Here is an 18,729-nt window from a genome sequence, read left to right on the forward strand (position 1 = left end):
AAAATTGTGTTAACATGCAATGGGTTTATAATTATTATTTTAAGTGAGTCATAAATAAGTATATTTTTAAATTTTTTATCTCTAATTCTGAATATGGTATATATAGATAAATATAACCCACCCAAACACACCTCTTTAGGAACTTCAATAATTTGAATATTAAAGGGATTCTGAAAACAAAAATTTTGAAAACCACTGCTCTAGAAATCACTACAGAAAAATAATGGAAAAGGAAATATTGATCAATGAAACAAAAGGAAACAAAAATAAAAATGATGGCATAACATAGGAAAAATAAGACTTTAGAGAATAGCAATTGCAATAAGTGAGAATGAGTTAATTGCACCTTCAATACATTCAAGCTGATTAAAAACAAACCAATATTGTTTTTTAAGCACCCATGATACATAAGAAAACTGACCATATGAGAGGCCACTAAACAAAACTCCACACATTTCAAAGAACTCTTATTAGGCCACATTCTCTGACCTCAACATAGTTAAATTTTAAACAAACAAAAACGATGAAAATTAACAACTATATGTTTGGAAATTATAATGTCTTCTTTAAATGTTCACAGGTAAAAGAATAGCTCTTAAAGGAAATATTCTGAAAATTAGAAGTCAGTGATAAAATACATACTATATATTGTGAGATAAAGATAAATCAGCACTTAGGGGTAAATTTCCAGCTTTAACTGCTTATATTAGAAAGGAGTAAAGGCGAAAAACTTAAACAGCTAAGCATACAACATGTTAGAAAAAAATAAAATAATTAACCCAAAGAACATGGAAAGAAGGATATAATAAAGATAAAAACAGAAATTAATGAAATAAAGACACAATAGAATGGGCAAGTTAAGTTGGTTCTTTGAAATGGCAAAGAAAACTAACTAGCAAAAATAATCAAATATTAGTAAAGAAAAGTGAGACTAAATTTTAGACACAGCACACATTTTAAAAAGAGAATATTATGAACCTCTTTATGCTAATAAATTTGAAAACTCAGACAAAATGGAAACATTTCTAGAAAAGGAATAAGTAATCAAAACTGATTCAGTTATTTGGAAAGAGAAAAAATGAAACTACCCAGTGCAGAAACCTGACAGCTACTGCCTTAGCCAAGTGATGACGGCAGGACAAACCCCAGTGGAGAGGCATTCCACTACATACCTGACAATTGATGGTTATCATATCAGCCCTGTTAAAACGAACGAATGAGTATGTGAGTAAACAAATAAATAAGGTTATGAACTAGAAGAAAGAAAAGAAAAATAAAAACAATTAACTTGTGAAGGTGAGACTGTGAGTAATTTGTCCTTATTTAGTAACTTTTTTAAAAATATGATTTATGGCCGGGCATGGTGGCTCATACCTATAATGCCAGCACTTTGGGAGGCCAAGATGGGAGGATGGCTTAAGGCCAGGAGTTCGAGACCAACATAGCAAGACTCCATCGCTACAAAAAAAATTGTTTTGTTTTTAAAGTACTTGGTGTGTTCATGCACGCCTGTAGTCCAAGCTACTTGGGTAGCTGAGGCAGGAGGATTGCTTGAGACTAGGAGTTTGAGGTTGCAGTGAGCTATGATTGTGTCATTGCATTCCAACCTGAGAGAGAAAGATCTTGTTTCTTTAAAAAAAGAGAGAGAGAGAGAGAGAGAGAGTTTACGCAACTGAATATAGACAGAAGAAAAGACTATTCAGATGGTAGAGGATTGGAATAGAGGATTGGAATAAAGAAATGAGCTGGGGGAACTAATAAGTTTGGGTATTTTCCATGGCATCCAGAATTCTTAATTTCCCTTCCTCTGCTTCATGCATAAAAGCATGATCACAGTAATCTTTATGCAATTCCCCAGGCTTCAACTATACAACTTTCTCTCTGCACATATGTGAAAAAATCCTCTTTGATTCCTTTTAAGAATAGACTTCTATTTTGTGGACCCAACCAGTCTATGACCAAAAGGCCTATTTAGAAGAGAAATGAAAGTCAAAAAAGCAACTCATATTTCATACAACTGCAATTCCAGAACTACTTACAGGTAGATGTAAACTGTGTGTGTGTGTTCGTCTGTGTGTATATGCTGTATACTTCTAAAGCTTGCAATGTCCTGGGTCTAACTTGTTTTAGTGTCTATAAATAGAATTGTAGCATGCAAGTGCTGAAAGAAATCATCATGATTATCCACTTCAAACTTCTCATTTCACAAATGGTGAAAGGGAATATATACCATTTCCCTGGGATTACACAGTTATCTTTGTTAACACTGAGATGAATAAAGGACAAACTACTAGAAGACACAGGGGACTGGTTCCAGGACCGCTGAGGATATCAAAATCCATAAATGTTCAAATCTCTTACATAAAATGGTGTAGTAGTTGCACATAACCTATGCACATCCTCCCATATACTTTAAATCAGAGGTCCCCAACCTTTTTGGCACCAGGGACTGTTTTCATGGAAGGCAATTTTTCCACAGACTGGGGTCGAGGAGATGGTTTCAGGATGATTCAAGCACATTACATTTCTTGTGTACTTTATTTCTATTATCATTAAACTGTAACATATAATGAAATAATTATATAATTCACCATAGGTTGGAGACCTCTGCCTTAAGTCATCTCTAGATTATTTATAAAACCTTATATAATGTAAATGCTATGTAAATAGTTTTTGTACTGTTTTTATTTGTATTAGTTTTTATTGTTGTATTGTTATTTTTTTATTGCTTTCTCACAGACCAGTTTGGATCCATGCTTGATTGGATCCACAACTGCAAAACTTGTGGATACAGAGGACCAACTGTATACTGTTGGCAATTTGAAGTGTTTTGTGAACACATGAGCACTCTTCTATGACAAAATGAAAATTATATACAACTTCATGCAAAAGTTTCCCTTCTCTACCCATGTCTTTGCCCTTGAGTCACCCTCCATTCACTGAACGAACCTTTACTGAGCTCCTGTGGCATGACAGGCTCTGGTCTAGGTGCAGGGGAGTATTCACCAAGTGTTCACGAAGCCAAATTAAGTCTCTGCATTAAGGAGAATTTCATTCATTCATTCATGCAGCCAGTCAGTCAAGTAATCACCAGAGCTTCTGGTAAAAGCTAACAAATATCATACTTTGGGGTCTTTTTTTTTCAGAATAGACTCTAATCCCTAGATATGTAAGTCCAGGTATAAAGATGTACTGGAAAATTACATCATGGAACGTACATTTTGTTATATATTGAAAGCACAGCTACTTAAAAATCTTGAAAATTAAGATCACATTCATTCAACAGTCTTAACTGAGCACCTACTATGAGCTGGTACTGCTCTGAGTCCTGGGATACAGTGATGAAAAAGACAGACCCAATCTCTGTCCTGGTGAAGCTTTGGCAGATGTATATACAACTAACTGCAGATGTGACAAGTGTCAATGAAGAAAAAGTATGAGGTGCTCTGAGAGAATACGTCATGGGGATCTTGCAGCTGCCACGAGCACCTCACAGAACTCCAACTATAGGCAGCACAGTGGACCAAGGATCCCACTGGCCAGCTCTGAAATTTATGCCTACACTTGTGTGGGGGCCACACTTCTCCATGGGCTGCTCTGAGCCAGTGACTGTGCATGGCAGGACTATCAAAGCAGGCACATTCTTGGGAGACTGGGGACTCCTCTGATGGCTGACATTGACTCAAAGACCTCCCAACCCCCACGCCTTTGCGGAACCTTCTTTAGACCACATGGCAGTCTTGGAGGCTTCCACTCAACATTCCCTCTCTCTCTGCTCCACTCCAGGTCACACTTGCATCGTGGTCTGACAGTTCTCCCTACCTTTGCCGGCTCCCCCCTTATTTTTTTCTCATAGAGGGTTCCCTTAATAAGATTCTTGCATGTTTAATCCCATCTCAGAGTCTTCATCTCTGGAAACCCAGAATAACACAAGATCTAATTTAGATTTTAATGGGGCTGCTTAAGGCTGGGTTACTGGGAAAGTGACACAAAGACTTGCAGAAGGAGGAATTAGTCATATAGGAGAAAAGGAAAAGGGGAGATGAAGGGGGCATTACTGGAACAGCACGTGCCAGGTGCCTGAGGCAGGACAGAACTTCTCCCAGTCAAGGAACTAAATGAAGGACAATATAGCCAGACCCTAATGTTTCAAGAGGGAAGAAAGCAGTACCTGATGAAGCTTACGAGATAGGCAGAAGCACGATTATGCAAGGATTTATAATTCATTTTAGGATTTCAAATTGTATTCTAAGTACAGGGGTAGGTGTGCAGGGTCTTTAGCAAAGAAACAACTTAATCAAATACGTTTTAGAAAGATTACTCTGGCTACAGTGAAAGGACTGGATAGAGAAAAAGGTTGGAGACCAATAAGACAGCTACTAAAATGGCCCAGGTAAGATAAATTAAGAATTATTTTCTACATAATGAAAAAATATCATTTTTATAGGGTCCCCCTTAAGATTCTGTAGCCCTTTTCTTTATCTCAAGGTAGGTAATATTTTCTGCCTTACTCTTTGGTTATTTAGGTACAACTCTTGACTTTTACTGTCTTTGCACAAGTGGGTATTATGTTTTACTCGATTTGTAATCTCACATAGCATGTGAATCAGCCTACAGTCTTCAAGATTAACAGATATTCATTGGTAAAAATGTTAGAATCTACCTCCATCTTTAAGAGATAAGGAAATAGATTGGCGGTTTACAAAGGTTACATAAGGAAGAAATGGGAAAGCTCATAGAAAACCTGCACAAAACACATTGATTACGCAAGATGTCCCTTCTCTAAGACGAAATAGGGCAAATAAAAAGACTTATAATGAATTTGACCTAAGACAAAAATTCTGGGAATAATACAAACCAATTAGGAGGAGGGGAACCCAAAGGCATCCCCCCAACAGGAAGAGAATGGTTCCTGCAGACATGGCGAGAACTCAGTATAGAACATTGAAGCAAGGTACACAAGGCCACGCCGAGCTTTTCCATTCTGCCTCATCTTCACAAGCCCAGACTTCACACTGGCCTCAAAAGGCCATGCAAGCAGGCCTGAGATGGCAGGAAGACAGAGAAGAAATAATTCACACATACACATGGAGTGTGGAAGAGCCAAACCTTTATCTTCCTGGTTGGAAGTCGATGGATAACACCTACAGTGGACAGATCAAGAAAGAGCAGTGCATATTATGGAGATAGATGGGGTAGACAAGAGCAAAAAGAGGTCAGAAAGCCCAGCATAGTAGTCTCCAGAGATAAGAATCCAGAGAGAAGAGTAGGTCTTAGGAAACTGCTATTTTTCACAAATCTTTTTTCATATTATTTGACATTTTAAAACTAAATACATTTCTTCGGTAAAAATCCAAATTACATTTTAAGAAAGTACCATGTGGGTCATATGCAACATGTCTGCAGCCCAGAGGCAGCCTGTGGGTGGTTGCCAGTTTTCAGCCACTAAAGTACCAGATTTCTGGAGGGAGACATGTGGCAAATGGCACAGGAACCTCCTAGGAAGTAGGAGACCCAGGTGTTCCCTCTGGGGGCACGGGCAGTGAAGCATGAGGTTAAATTCACAGACGGTGGGGTCAGACCACAGGGTCCCAATCCCAGCTCTGCTGTCAGCTCTGTGCCCTTGCACAAGCCATTGAGCCTTTCAGTGCTCCCTTCTCCTCATTGACACTCAGAGGTGTGATCTGAGAATTAGAAGAGTTAATACATGTACGGAACTTGGAAGAGTCCCTGTGACACACTACATACTATAGTTTTATAAGGTATTAACATTAACATTATTTTAAGATTTAATATTATTCAGCTGGTAGTCTCAACACCAGTCAGCTGGGAAAAGATTCGAGGAGTTTCTAATGGGAAATTCACTGGTAGGAGAGGAAGTTCAGGCTGGTGCCTTAGATGCAATCCCCAGGTTTTCCTGGACACCTTACCTGATTGATGCTCGAAATCACTCCTGACCCAAGCACAGCACCATGGGCATGCCTCAGTGGGGAAAAGGATTGTGTGTAACAAACACTTAAAGTGCCTCTCATTGACATCTGAAAATTTAGCACCCAGCAGACAACATGCCTTGGTTTTCAACAGACTCCAGAAGGACAGCAAAAGCAGAAACAGCAGGAGAATCCAGGCTTCCTGGTCCCAGTTTACATGTATGTCCTTGGCTGTACTGTAATCAGGACTGACCCCGGACTTAAGGAAGCCTCTATCAGGGGTCCTCAAACTACGGCCAGGCCCGTAGGCCACATGCGGCCCGCCAAGGACATCTATCCCGCACACGGGGTGTTTTTGCCGCTGCTGCCTGTCCTGCTTAGCAGCCGACTCTTCCCTGGCCCATAGTGCGCATGTGTGGAATGTGCGCCACACTCTCCAATGGCCCTCCAACGGTCTGAGGGACAGTGAACTGGCCCCCTGTTTAAAAAGTTTGAGGACCCCTGCGTCTAATTCATGATCTTATCCAAGAAGAGACACAACCCTGGGAGAGGGACAGGGAGAAAGGCGTTCTCAGGAAGGGAGGGGGAGGGGATGTTGAACAGCTTAATTTAAACACTTAAGAGAATTTTTTAATTTGTAAGCAAAGCTGATGAAGGAGGACAGGTGGTTGCACACACAACTACACGTATAATATCCATTCGTGTGCATGTGCGTTTGTGTGTGTATGTGGAGAGACAGAGGGCATTCGAGAGCTAAAGAGAGAGAGAACGACAGCAAGGAGGAGAAAGGGAAAGAGTCAAGAAAGGAGGAGGAGGAGGAGGAGGAGGCAGGCGATGGGGAGGAGCAGGGAGTAGAGGAAGGAGGAGAGGTGGAAGAGAGAGAAAAAGATAATTGCAGCCAGGCCTGTAATCCTAGCACTCAGGGAGGCTAAGGTGGGAGAACTGCTTAAGGCCAGGAGTTCAAGATCAGCCTGAACAAGAGCAAGACCCCATCTCTATTAAAAACTAGAAAATAGTAGCTGGCCATGGTGGTGCATGCCTATAGTCCCAGCTACTAGGGAGGCTGAGGCAGGAGGACTGACTGAGCCTAGGAGTTTGAGGTTGTAGTAAGCTAAGATGACAGTCTGGTCTCCAAGAAAAGGGCAGTTTGGGAGCACACAAATGATACTTAATGGTTGAGACTCTCCACCTCAAATATAAACAGCCCCATCCCAACATTGTTCTGCCTAAACATTTCTAGAAACAAAGCATTACCTTAAGAAGCTATTCATTTCACTAGTAGAAAGCTCTAATTGTTAGGAAGCTTTTACTTGGAGGCAGCCACTGCAGTGCACCTTGCTGCTCTCCAGCTGCAGGCAGGGTGCCTGCCCAGGGGCCCAGCCGCAGAGTTGGCACCTTGGACCAGCAGCCAGGACTCCTGTGGCTGCTCCCAGCCAGAGAGGCTGGACTGGCCCAGACTCCCAGGCAGACACAGGACTCCTCTGATGGCCCAAAATAGATGACACTCAGGGCTTTGAGGGAGCTTTCTTAGACTGCTGGGATGAAAGAGGCCTCCACCGAATCTCTCCTTCCTCTCCCCAGCACTTGGGTGGACTAACACATAAACTTAAGACAAATCTTTTCATTTCCACATGTCGTCCCAGTCCCATTTACAGGAATCACTGCATAAGTTGCCTCTGCTGTGGCCCCAATTTTTCTAGTCAAGTGTCCATAAAGACATTGATGAGTTGTTCTGTGTGTGTGTACACGTGTGTATGTGTGCGCAGTTGTGTAAGGGTGGGGCTAGGGTGAAGGGAATGGCAGGAGTGGTAAAATCTGATGAAGAAAGGGCAAGAAGACAGAACTACTGACCCAAAGGAGACCTGAAACTGATGACTTCCTGTAAAATATAAACGCTAAAACTTGTTCTTAGGTTGAAAGCCTAGTAGACAAAGAAAGCATAGAAGATGTCAAAAGGTTAGTCAAGGACTTTCATAGGCCCAGGCAACCTTCAAGGAATAGATAATTCCAACACTGTTTGAATTGTTGTAGAGCGTAATAAAACATGGAAAGGTTCCCAGCTTGTTCAAATCAGCTGGCATAACACAGATTTCAAAATGCACAGAAATAGCACGCACTCACATACACACACACACACACACACACACAGAAAACAAGATACCAGGGTCAGGTGCAACAACAATAATAATGAGAGCTAGTGTGTATTGAGTCTGTACCATGTCCCATGGACTATTCTAAAGGCTATATACCTCACCCCAATGCTGGGAGTCAGGATCTCTTACTATTATCCTTTCTTTATAGAGGAGAAACTAAAACCCAGAGAGATTAAGTAACTTACCCAAGATCACACTACCAGTCAATAGTGGGACTGGGATACATATAGATATAAAATCTGCAGAAATATATTGATGAACTGAATCTATTAAAAAAAAAAATCATGACCATATATAAGCCTTATCCTAAGAATGTAAAGCTGCTTTACAAAAAAAAATTAAGAAATGTATTTATGGATATCACAACATTAAGAAAATAACACAGAAAAAAAACCAAAATGAAAACCATTATTAGTAGCTGCAGTGGACAGAATGTTTGTGTCTTCCCCCAAAATTCATATGTTGAAATCTGAATCTGAATCTGTGATGGTATTCGGAGGTGGAGTCCTTGGGAGATAATTAGGTCATGAGGTTGGAGCCTTCATGAATGGCATGAGTGCCCTTGTAAGGCGAGGCCAGAAAGCTGACTAGCTCAGAAGAGGCTCCTCACCAGAGCCTGACCACGCTGGCATCCTAATGTCAGACTTACAGCCTACCGAGCTGTGAAAAATATATTTCTATTGTTTATGAGCCACTCAGTACTTTGTTATAGCAACCTGATTGGACTAAGAAAATAGCCAAGAAACCAACAGCACCATCAGGCTTAACAGTGAGACACTGAAAGCATTTCCTTTACAGATCATCTTATAATGCTTTTCAACATTGTACTTGAAACCCTGACCAATATAACAAAAGTGAAAGAGTTAAGAAATCTAAATACTGAGAAGAAGGAGAAAAAAGTTATTATTTGCAAACAACGTAACTTAAGAGATAAATTGAGATTCAGCAAAAGAAATGGGGAAAGAAGAAAAGAAGGGATAGATATTAGAATAGGAACTCAGGTGGTCAGATGAAAGATCATATAAAACCAATAGCCTCTTCAAGATGAGATTCAACTTGATGTTGAAACCCTAAGGACATCAGACAACTATGTCCACTCTCAACCCCATTAGTTAGTATTGGTTAACAATGTTCTATTGTTCTACAGTGATAGGTGGATACAATTAGAGATGAGAATGAAATAAAAGGTATAAATATTGGAAGAAGTGAATAAACATTTGCATGCAATATCATAGCATGTCTAGAATACCCAAGAGAAGCAAGTGAACAACTATTATAGACAACAAGGCAAAAAAATAAGGTAGCTGGAAATGAAATAACAGTTAAAAATTCATACCTTTTAAATATAAAAACCACCAGCTAAAACATATAACGAAAGCAAAAACTGTTAAAACAGTACCAAAAAGATAGCATACTTTCAAATAAACATAATAAAAGTGCAAGATCTATATGAAGAAAATGTTTTAATGATATGGAGGAACATCAAACAAGATTTAAATAAATGTAGGAAAACATTTTGTTCTTACAGGAATACACAATATTAAGAAGATGTCAACTCTATACCAAAGTTATCCATAAAGTTTAATGTATTCCTTTCCTTCATTCCCCCCCAATCAGGATTTCTTGAGAACTACAGAAGCTAATTCTAAAGACACTTTGTATGAAAAAAAATGCAGAAATAACCAGGAAGATATTTTTAAGAGAAAATTAATTTAAAAAAAAGGAAGTTGTACCAATTAAATGGTACATTTCCAGATGTTAAAACATTTTATAAAGTTACATAAATAGTTGCTTCTACAGCATAAATAGATGGTGGAACACACTAAAGAGTTAAGAAATAGTATTAAATACACACACATAGGAATTTAACATATGATAAAGGTTGAATTTTAAACAAGTGAGGGAAATATGTGTTATTTAATAAATGATATTGGCACAAAAGGATGGTCATCTAGAGAAACAATTAAGCAAGAACGTTACCTCATTTCTTCATCACATAAATCCCAGGTGGATCAAAGCTTTCGGTGGAAATGTGAAACCATAAAAGTAATAGAATGACACAATAAATTTGGGGAGAAATTTTGGGGGGTGGGTGGTTGTTTGTTTTTAATTTTAGAGCACAGAAAGCTTTCCTAAGCAAGACATAAAACCTAGAAACCATTTTAATTAACAAATGGATCTGGCTACCTAAAAATTTTAAATCTCTGCACAGCAAAACCACAACATAGTCAAAAGACAAATGACAAACTGGTAGGCAATGAGCTTATCTCTCAGTACATAAATGGCTCTTAAAATTCATCAGGAAAAAAAAATCAACCAGAAGCTGGGTGCAGTGGGATGCACCTGTAATCCCAGCTACTGAAGAGGCAGGGCCAGGAAGATTATTGGAGCCCAGGAGTTTGACACCAGCCTGGGCAACACAGCAAGACTCCATCTTAGTTAAAAGAAAAGATCAACAACAAAATAGAAAAATAGGCAAAGAACATTAACAGATAGTTCACAGGAAAAGAAATGCAAATGAGTTTTAAATATGTAAAAAGAATTAAAGAAATGTAAATTAGGAGAACAATAAGATATCATTTTTTATGCTAGCAAAAATTATAAAGACTGAAAAGATTCATTGCTGTGAGGGTATGCAGAAATGGGCATATTTGCATATTATTGATTGGAGTATAAATCAAAGTAATCAAAGTAGCGTTTTTTGGAAAACTATCAAAAGTTTTAATATGTACAGCCTTTGCCCCAGAGGTTTCACTTCTATGAATTTATGCTTTAGTCACTTGTATATTCATACTATGGAATACTGTGCAAATATTAAAAATTGAGATGACTATTACTGACATGGAGCAATCAAAATCATAGAAGAATATGTATAAAACCATTTATTTATGTTAAAAGTAGGACACGGAGAATTTTAAAAGCCAAATGCATGCAGGTTCATGTGGTATAGTGCCTAGAAAAACATCTAGAATGATATCTAAGAAACAGTTAAAATTCTGTTGAAAGTGGTAGGAGAGAATTATAAAAGGGGCATTTATCTTTTTTCTCCCTAAATTTATAGATATTGTGAAATGAGTATATATTTTTAATATTTGTTAATTTTAACCCTGTAAATTCCACTTATATAAATTCATTCAGGAAATAATCTAAAAATCTTGAAAGATTTTATGCCTGAGGAATTTTATTAAAGTATGATTTTATAATAGTGAAAACTATAGAAACAACCTACATGTAACCTAAATATAAGTCAATGATAGGAAATTCACAGAATACTAAACTCTGCAGCCATTAAAATATTCAGAAAAAAATTTATAAAAATACATAGACAAATACTTAGAGAGTCTGCAAAGAGATAAAAATATGCAATATGACAAATTACTTAAAAATGGCCCTTCATTTATATAGTGCTTTATAGGTTTCATGGAGGAAAGCTATTATTTGTAGCTTGCACATGGAAGATTTTCTAATCAAGCAATCCATAATTTTATAGCATCAAAACATTTGAAAAAATAGGAAAAAGTGTAGCACAGATCACATGAAATCCTAGATAATCTAAGAATGTATTTAAAATAATGAGTTTAACCTTCTCCTAGAATTAAATATTTTTCCCTGTAATCAGTAGCCAAACTCATTAAGCTGAATCTTCCTTTTTATGCTTTCTCTGATAGATTTGTAGAGCAAAAAAAAATTATATATCCAAAAGGTTAACCATAAGAGGGAGATTGAAGAAAACAGCCTTCATAATTCACAGACCAGATAATGAGTTCCTGACTAATGCAGCTGGCTCTAATGCCACCAGCACTTTTAAGACAAATTCCTAATTGTCCCACATTTTTAATGTTGTGTCTCAGTTTTGAAAAATACTAAATTACTTCCATAAATAGCCATTTTCCAGAGATATTACCTTTAACACTATAAGCAACATGCATATGTCAGAGAACAAAATAGATGTTTTAACTGGTAGCTCTAGAAGAGTTTTTTAATATAAAGTTTAATTTACAGGGCCCTGGAGACTTATCTTTGAAAAGTGACATGGCTTTGAATAGTCCCACTATTTAAACAACCAAAGTGTTTCTTAATCACTAATAACAGGCCAAAAAGAAAAAAAAAAATGAAATGAAACTTGAGAAGTGAAAAATAGTGACAGGTCTTTTCAAAACAAAATAAAGCAGAAAATTTGAAGACTCACATTACCTTGTCTCATTCTGGACCTGCCTCCACTATTCCTGTAACTAATTATCTGAAGAATGGAAGATAAATGTGCAATCGCATTTGCTTTTTCTAATTACACTCTTAAACCTTGAACTAGTAGTAGTTTTTTGGAGGTCTCTGTGCTTAGCATGGTGCCCAGTTCTGTCTGCCCTATAGGAACTCAATAAATCATACAGCGAAGTAGACAAGTGTGGTGACCACTCATTTGTTGTTGTTTGGATATATTCATCCTGAACTTGTTCACCACCAGTCAGCTTGGAGATATGGGTCCCCATCCCTCGCCTAAGTTCCCTGAAACTTGTAGTCCTTGATTAGGGAACTTGAAATACTGATCTGAATCACTGTGCTTTCATTGGCAAAGGGTGATGGCAGTGAATTAGGAATTATTCTCAGACCCAGTGACTTGTACTTAAAAAAGAGATCATGGCTCAACACTGCTAATAAACTCTTTTTACTAACTATAAACTCTCTACAGCTGAAATTTCTACAAAATCTCAAGAGCTTTTAAGATATGAAAATACTGTGCATATATTTAAAACAAACATAAAGCTCTCCTGTGATCAAAAATACAACTTGAGTAAATGGAAAGAAATGGAATTCAAAACAAGTTACCATTTTTAATCTATCAAATTGGCAAAGACTAAAAAGTATAATATGCATTTTAAGGGGGAAGGAATGTGGAATCCTAGTCTCTTAGATACACTGTTAGTGGGAGTGTTAATTAGAAAATATCTAGATGGCAATTTGGAAATATGAACCAAATGTCTTTAAAAAGTGCATACATTTTGATGAGGAATTTCTATTCATTGAAATGTATTTCAAGGAAATAGCTAAGAAGGGTGCAAAGATTTAGTGATAAAGATAATCATTCAAGTATTGACTTTAAGAGTAAAAAACTGAAGGAAAAATCCAAATGTGCAAGGGAGAAAGGCTTAATTAATTTGGATATTTCCATTCAATGTAAAACTATGGAGCCATTGAGAATATTAATCCCCATGGAAAGCTATCTGTAACAAACGTTGATTTAAAAATAAGCTACTCAAAAGTATATAAATCACTATATCATCTCTTTGTGTGTAGTATATTTGTATATAATACAAAGAAAATGGAGTAAAACGTAGATTTCAAAATGTTAACATCTCTGAGCAGTAGAAAATTGTTATTTTCTGATATTTTTACATTTAAGTGTGAATTAACTTCCTTTTCCAGGACCTTTTAAATAACCCTTTAAAAAGGTTAAAATAAAGAAAAAAAATTAATGAGTTAAATCCATAAAGGTTGATTTCAAACTTTCCACTTTGAAAGCAACAAAAGTACACAAGAGCAATATATTTGACATCAAAAAATTTAAACCTGGGCCAGGCGCCATGGCTCACGCCTATAATCCTAGCACTCTGGGAGATCGAGGAGGATAGCTCAAGGTCAGGGGTTCGAAACCAGCCTGAGCAAGAGTGAGACCCAATCGCTACTAAAAATAGAAAGAAATTAATTGGCCAACTAAAAATATATAGAAAAAATTAGCTGGGCATGGTGGCACATGCCTGTAGTCCCAGCTACTCGGGAGGCGAGGCAGAAGGATCGCTTGAGCCCAGGAGTTTGAGGTTGCTGTGAGCTAGGCTGGCGCCACGGCACTCTAGCCTGGGAAACAGAGTGAGACTCTGTCTCAGAAAAAAAAAAAAATTTTTTTAAACCTCTGAACATTTTTTAAATCATGAAATTAAATGATAACAAGTTGAAATGATAGCCAGAATTTTAACAAAAGGGTTAGTAGTTTTAGTTCTGAAAGAGCTCTCACAAATCAATGATAAAAATGTCAGCATCCCAATTTTTTTTTTAATTAGTGAAAAATAAGACCAGGCCACTGTTAACCCATGGTGCATTTGTACAGATGTTGGAAGGTGCTCCTTTACCAGGGAGGGAAGCACAGCTGGGTCTCAGCCCCAAAGTCCTTATTCCCCTCCAGCAAAATCTCCTCCTGCAGGAGATAACAACACAACCATGGGTAGTAGTCAGGATAAGAGCAAGAGCTTCACTAAAAAAGAAATACAAATTACCAATAAGTATCTGAAAAATATTTCATATTTTTAATTACCAAGCTGCAATAAAAATACACTCTTTTTTTTTTTTTTGCTTTTTAAATAGACAAAAACAGTATAATTCTCATTTACTGGTAAGATGATATGAGAAAGACAACCTCAAACACTGTTGAGAGAACATAAATTGGTTCTTTCTAGAAGTTATTTTCAAATTATGTATCAAGGACCGAAAAATATTTATGTATTTTGTTCTTCTACTTCCAGAAACCTCTTCTAAGGTAATAACCAGAGATCCAAAGATTTATGTATAAATATGATATATTATAATAAACAATCAAAACAACCTAAATATTAAAAATAGGAGATGGTATATTTCACCTTTAAATGCTATGTAGACATAAAGAATACCAGGGCCGATAAAATACCAGTCATACAGCATTAAGTGGAAAATGCAGAAGGGTATGAATGATGTAAAAATGAAGGATCATAATTTGCATACTGTTTTAAAAACCACATTAATAAAATATGCATGTACATATTAGAAACTAAGAAAATAATTAAGCATTAACAGGGTGCTGGAGTTATGAGTCATTTTTCTTCTATATACTTTTCTCTCATTTCCAATTTTCCCTCATGAGCATATGTTATTTTCATATTCAGAAAAAAGACTCCCCAAGAAATGCTTATGTAAAAAGAAAACACATGCAAATGCAAAACTGTACCTTAAACAAATGCAATAAAAGACAGGCTGGGCAATAGCAATTAAAGCTGTGAGGTAGGTCATTCAGAAATTCTTCAAAACAGTGATTTATAAAATAATCCATCAAGTATAAAGTACAATAAAAATTCCAGTATCATGAAAGCATTTTCAACTTCTTCCATACTTCAGGAGTATTTGGTACAATGACAACAACAACAACAACAAAATCGTGTTAGCGTTGGAAGCAAGTTTAACTTCGTTTATCTGGTTAAGCATGCATGGGTATGCTACAGCAGAAAAACTTGGAACTTGGAATTGAACGTGTCCTGGGATTTGACTACACAGGTATTTCATTGTTTAGGAAGGAATAAAAAGGCAAAAAAAGCATAAAGATACAACTACTACTCCAGTTCAGTTCAACTTCGGGAGACGAGAAGTGATAAATAAATTGTGTCCCAAGATTTGTGAGCAAACTCAGAAAGCGAATTCGAGTTTTCTGTGTGGCTGAATATAATACAAATCACACACCTTATAGATCATTTACTAAAATTGAAGATAAACACAGCATAAAAGGACAAACAATGTGGCCCTTCCCTCAACCCTCCCACAAGCCCCATAAGCATGTGGGCCTTTATTTAGACTTTTAACATCCAAAGACAGCAAGTTTTTGAAAGTATAAAATACAGCATTTGGAATTGATGAATTTCTGTGCAATATGAAGAAAAGGATGGGGGAGGGGGAAGCCAGGTAGGATAGAGAGAGAGAGAAGGGGGCAGTTGCAAGTTCACTTTGAACACAAAACCACAACACACACCTACTAGTTCCTGTTTCACAAACTCTGTTCATTCCCACAGCCACAGATTGCTTTGGTTTTGTTCACATTTTACAAAAGTGCATTTCTACTTTTTTTTTTTTAATGACATAATTTTGGCAACTTCAGTGACTGTGGGAGGCCAGTTTCCCCAGCAAGTTCACATCAGGTACTTTTTGTTCCCTGCTGTGGATGCTCCTTGGATAGGCTGATAAGCAAATAAGTTCACATTTGTGACAAAGCTTCCATTAAAGACGCCTGCAGTAAATCCTATGATGCAATCGCATATAGCTTAACTAACAGACTCAAGCTGGTCTGGCATGAGCTATGTACCAGCTTGTAGAAGCAGTTAGATGAGTCACATGCTCGTCCCTCAGGGGAGAAGCTAGTCTACGTTATGGAAAAAATAAATTATTATTTTAAAAATCATAAAAACTCAACCCGGCCTACAACTACCTTTTGTTTTTAAAAGGAGTCATATCCCAGGCTCTCCCTATCTATCCCTCCAAAAGATTAAGTAACCTGGACCCAAGCCCAGATCTCTCCCAAGAACACTCAGGTGAGGTCTGAGACGGCAGGGCAGGCAGCCTCGCCTACGGAGAATTTGCTTCAAGGGAAACTACGCAGGCACTTGCAGCCTCCTGGGTGGAATAAACTCAGTTTTCTGCACTTGATCTTAGCCAAAAGGCCGAGAAAGCGATTGAGTTTTCTCTTAGTCATTCTTCAGTTTCAAATTATACAAATGTTGGAAACTCCTACACACACTTGTGCTATTTTGGAAAATATTTGGATTTAACAATTGAACTTAACACATACCCAAATCCAAAAGGACAGGGCTGTTGGGACACAAATCGAACAGAAACACAGGTTAGTAGGAACAAGCGTGGGCGCTACACGCGGCATCCCAGCCTGAAGCGCATTGTGGCACGCTTGGGACAGAAAGGAGAGGGGTAGGGACGTCTGCAGGGATCGAGTCCAGTCTACCTGAAACAAGCAAGCAGCAGGCTTTTCCATTTTATATGAGAATGTGCGTGTTATTTTTAAATCTCCATGGCAGAATGACTATTTTTATAAGTAACCTTTAAAATTTCTCCTTAATTACAAAAGCAGCGCAAAACTCACTTCTGCAAACTAGGAAAACACAGAGAAGCACAAATAAGAGACAAAACTACCTATATTTTCTCAACACAGAGAACAAACACTATTAATTTTTTGTGGTTTTGAAAAATGCATTCCTTATTTTTATGCCTATAAATATTCTAATATAATACATCATGAACATTTTCTCCTGTAATTATTTTTCCATAATGTGATTTATAGGGCTTGCCATCCCATCATCTCACTGAACTATGATTTACTAAACCAACTCTTTATAGCCAGGCATTTAGGGTTATTCTAATTTTTCACTTTTAAAAAAAAAATGCTGCACTTAATATCTTTGGTTATTCTCTTAAGATAAACTCCTAAAACTGAAATTCAAGTGTCAGTGAGTAAACCCATTTCAACCAGTGTTGCCAAACTGCCTTCCAGAAAGTTTGTAATATTAACATTAATAATTCTCTAAAAGTGTATTTTACCCAAACCCAGTTTTGTCAATCTTGGCCAATTTGACAGGGAAATGTAAATTGTCCCTGTTATCTAATCTGTATTTTTTTGAATTATTAATAAAGCTAAATATTATTTTCTATGTGTATTAGCCCTTGGCCATCTTTCTATTGAGGCATTTGTTCTTTTTTAAAATGTTTTCAAACACAAGCAAGAGATAGATACATATTTTTTAAAGTATACATCAAGACTCCAAAGCAATCAAAAAATAATGGTCAGCAGAGGAAGCACAAGTGTCTTGCAACCCTAATCGAAACTTCTCCAACATGAGAGCCTCCCAGGGTCTACTAACTTCAGAGAAAACTGATTTCAGAGACTTTTAAATCCTGTAACACAATAGGATACCAGAGAAGACCTTATTCTTGATCTAAATAAATGATCATTATGTGCCCTGACATGAAATAATATATTACCTTGTCCTCAAAGTGAAACTGCAGCTGCTATTCTTATCTTTGTATTATTTAACATCTTTTCCGAACATTTACTAAACGACTGGCTTGATAGTATTTTCGGATCATGGGTGCCTGTGAAATTATGTTTTATTAAAAGGAGTAGTAGGGAAAGGGAGGAAGAAGAGGAAAAGGAAGAAGGAGACCCTGAGAAATAGGAGGGGGGGAAGAGGGGAAAAGGAAGGAGTAAGTGAGGGGGAGGAGAAAGGGGGAGGAGGAGGAGGTCATGCTTTTCACCTATTTAAAGTTTCCAGCTTATTAAATTTTGTTCATTGTTCCATTCATTCTGACAGTGCCTCGCTCTCACCCCATGAGCCTGCCTAGAGGAAACCACTTCCTAGGCTCTCTCCCTGAAGAAGTTCTCAGAGTCCCTGCCAGCCTTTTTTATCTGATTTTCTTGTACCAGTTTTCCACCCGCCCAGTGAGGCTGTGGGGGAGCCCTCTAGTTAAGCCATTGATTTCACCGCCTAGCCGCCCTTCTGAATTCCCTCAGCCAGCTACAAATCTGTTTCTTTGTCATCTTAGTCAGACCCCCTTCGATGCTGGTAAAGGGAAGAGGAAGTTTGGGAGCAGAAGCAGGTTCCACTGTGCCAGATACTCTCCTGTCCTCCTACAGCTCCTTGCTGCTCCTGTGAGCCACCACCAACCAGGACTCCTCTGCAGGAAGAAAATGAGATTTGCAAAATATTGGAGCAGGTGATTACTTCTCAGAGATCATTTAGTTCAACTCCGTTTTACAGATGAAAAATAATGAAAGAAGAATCCTCTGATCTTATGTTAATTATCTTATTGGCAATACAGGAAAGAGGCAAAAGCTACCTTTGTTCCTGGCT

General features: G+C 37.6%; 1 protein-coding gene across 3 annotated transcripts in view; it reads right to left on the reverse strand.

Moving 5' to 3' along the window:
* The window catches only part of GRHL2 (grainyhead like transcription factor 2), a 159,645-nt gene that overhangs the window by 132,589 nt on the left and 8,327 nt on the right, over positions 1–18,729 (reverse strand). The window lies entirely within an intron of this gene.

The sequence above is a fragment of the Microcebus murinus genome, chromosome 7 (genome assembly GCF_040939455.1).
Source record: "Microcebus murinus isolate Inina chromosome 7, M.murinus_Inina_mat1.0, whole genome shotgun sequence".
NCBI classification, from domain to species: domain Eukaryota; kingdom Metazoa; phylum Chordata; class Mammalia; order Primates; family Cheirogaleidae; genus Microcebus; species Microcebus murinus.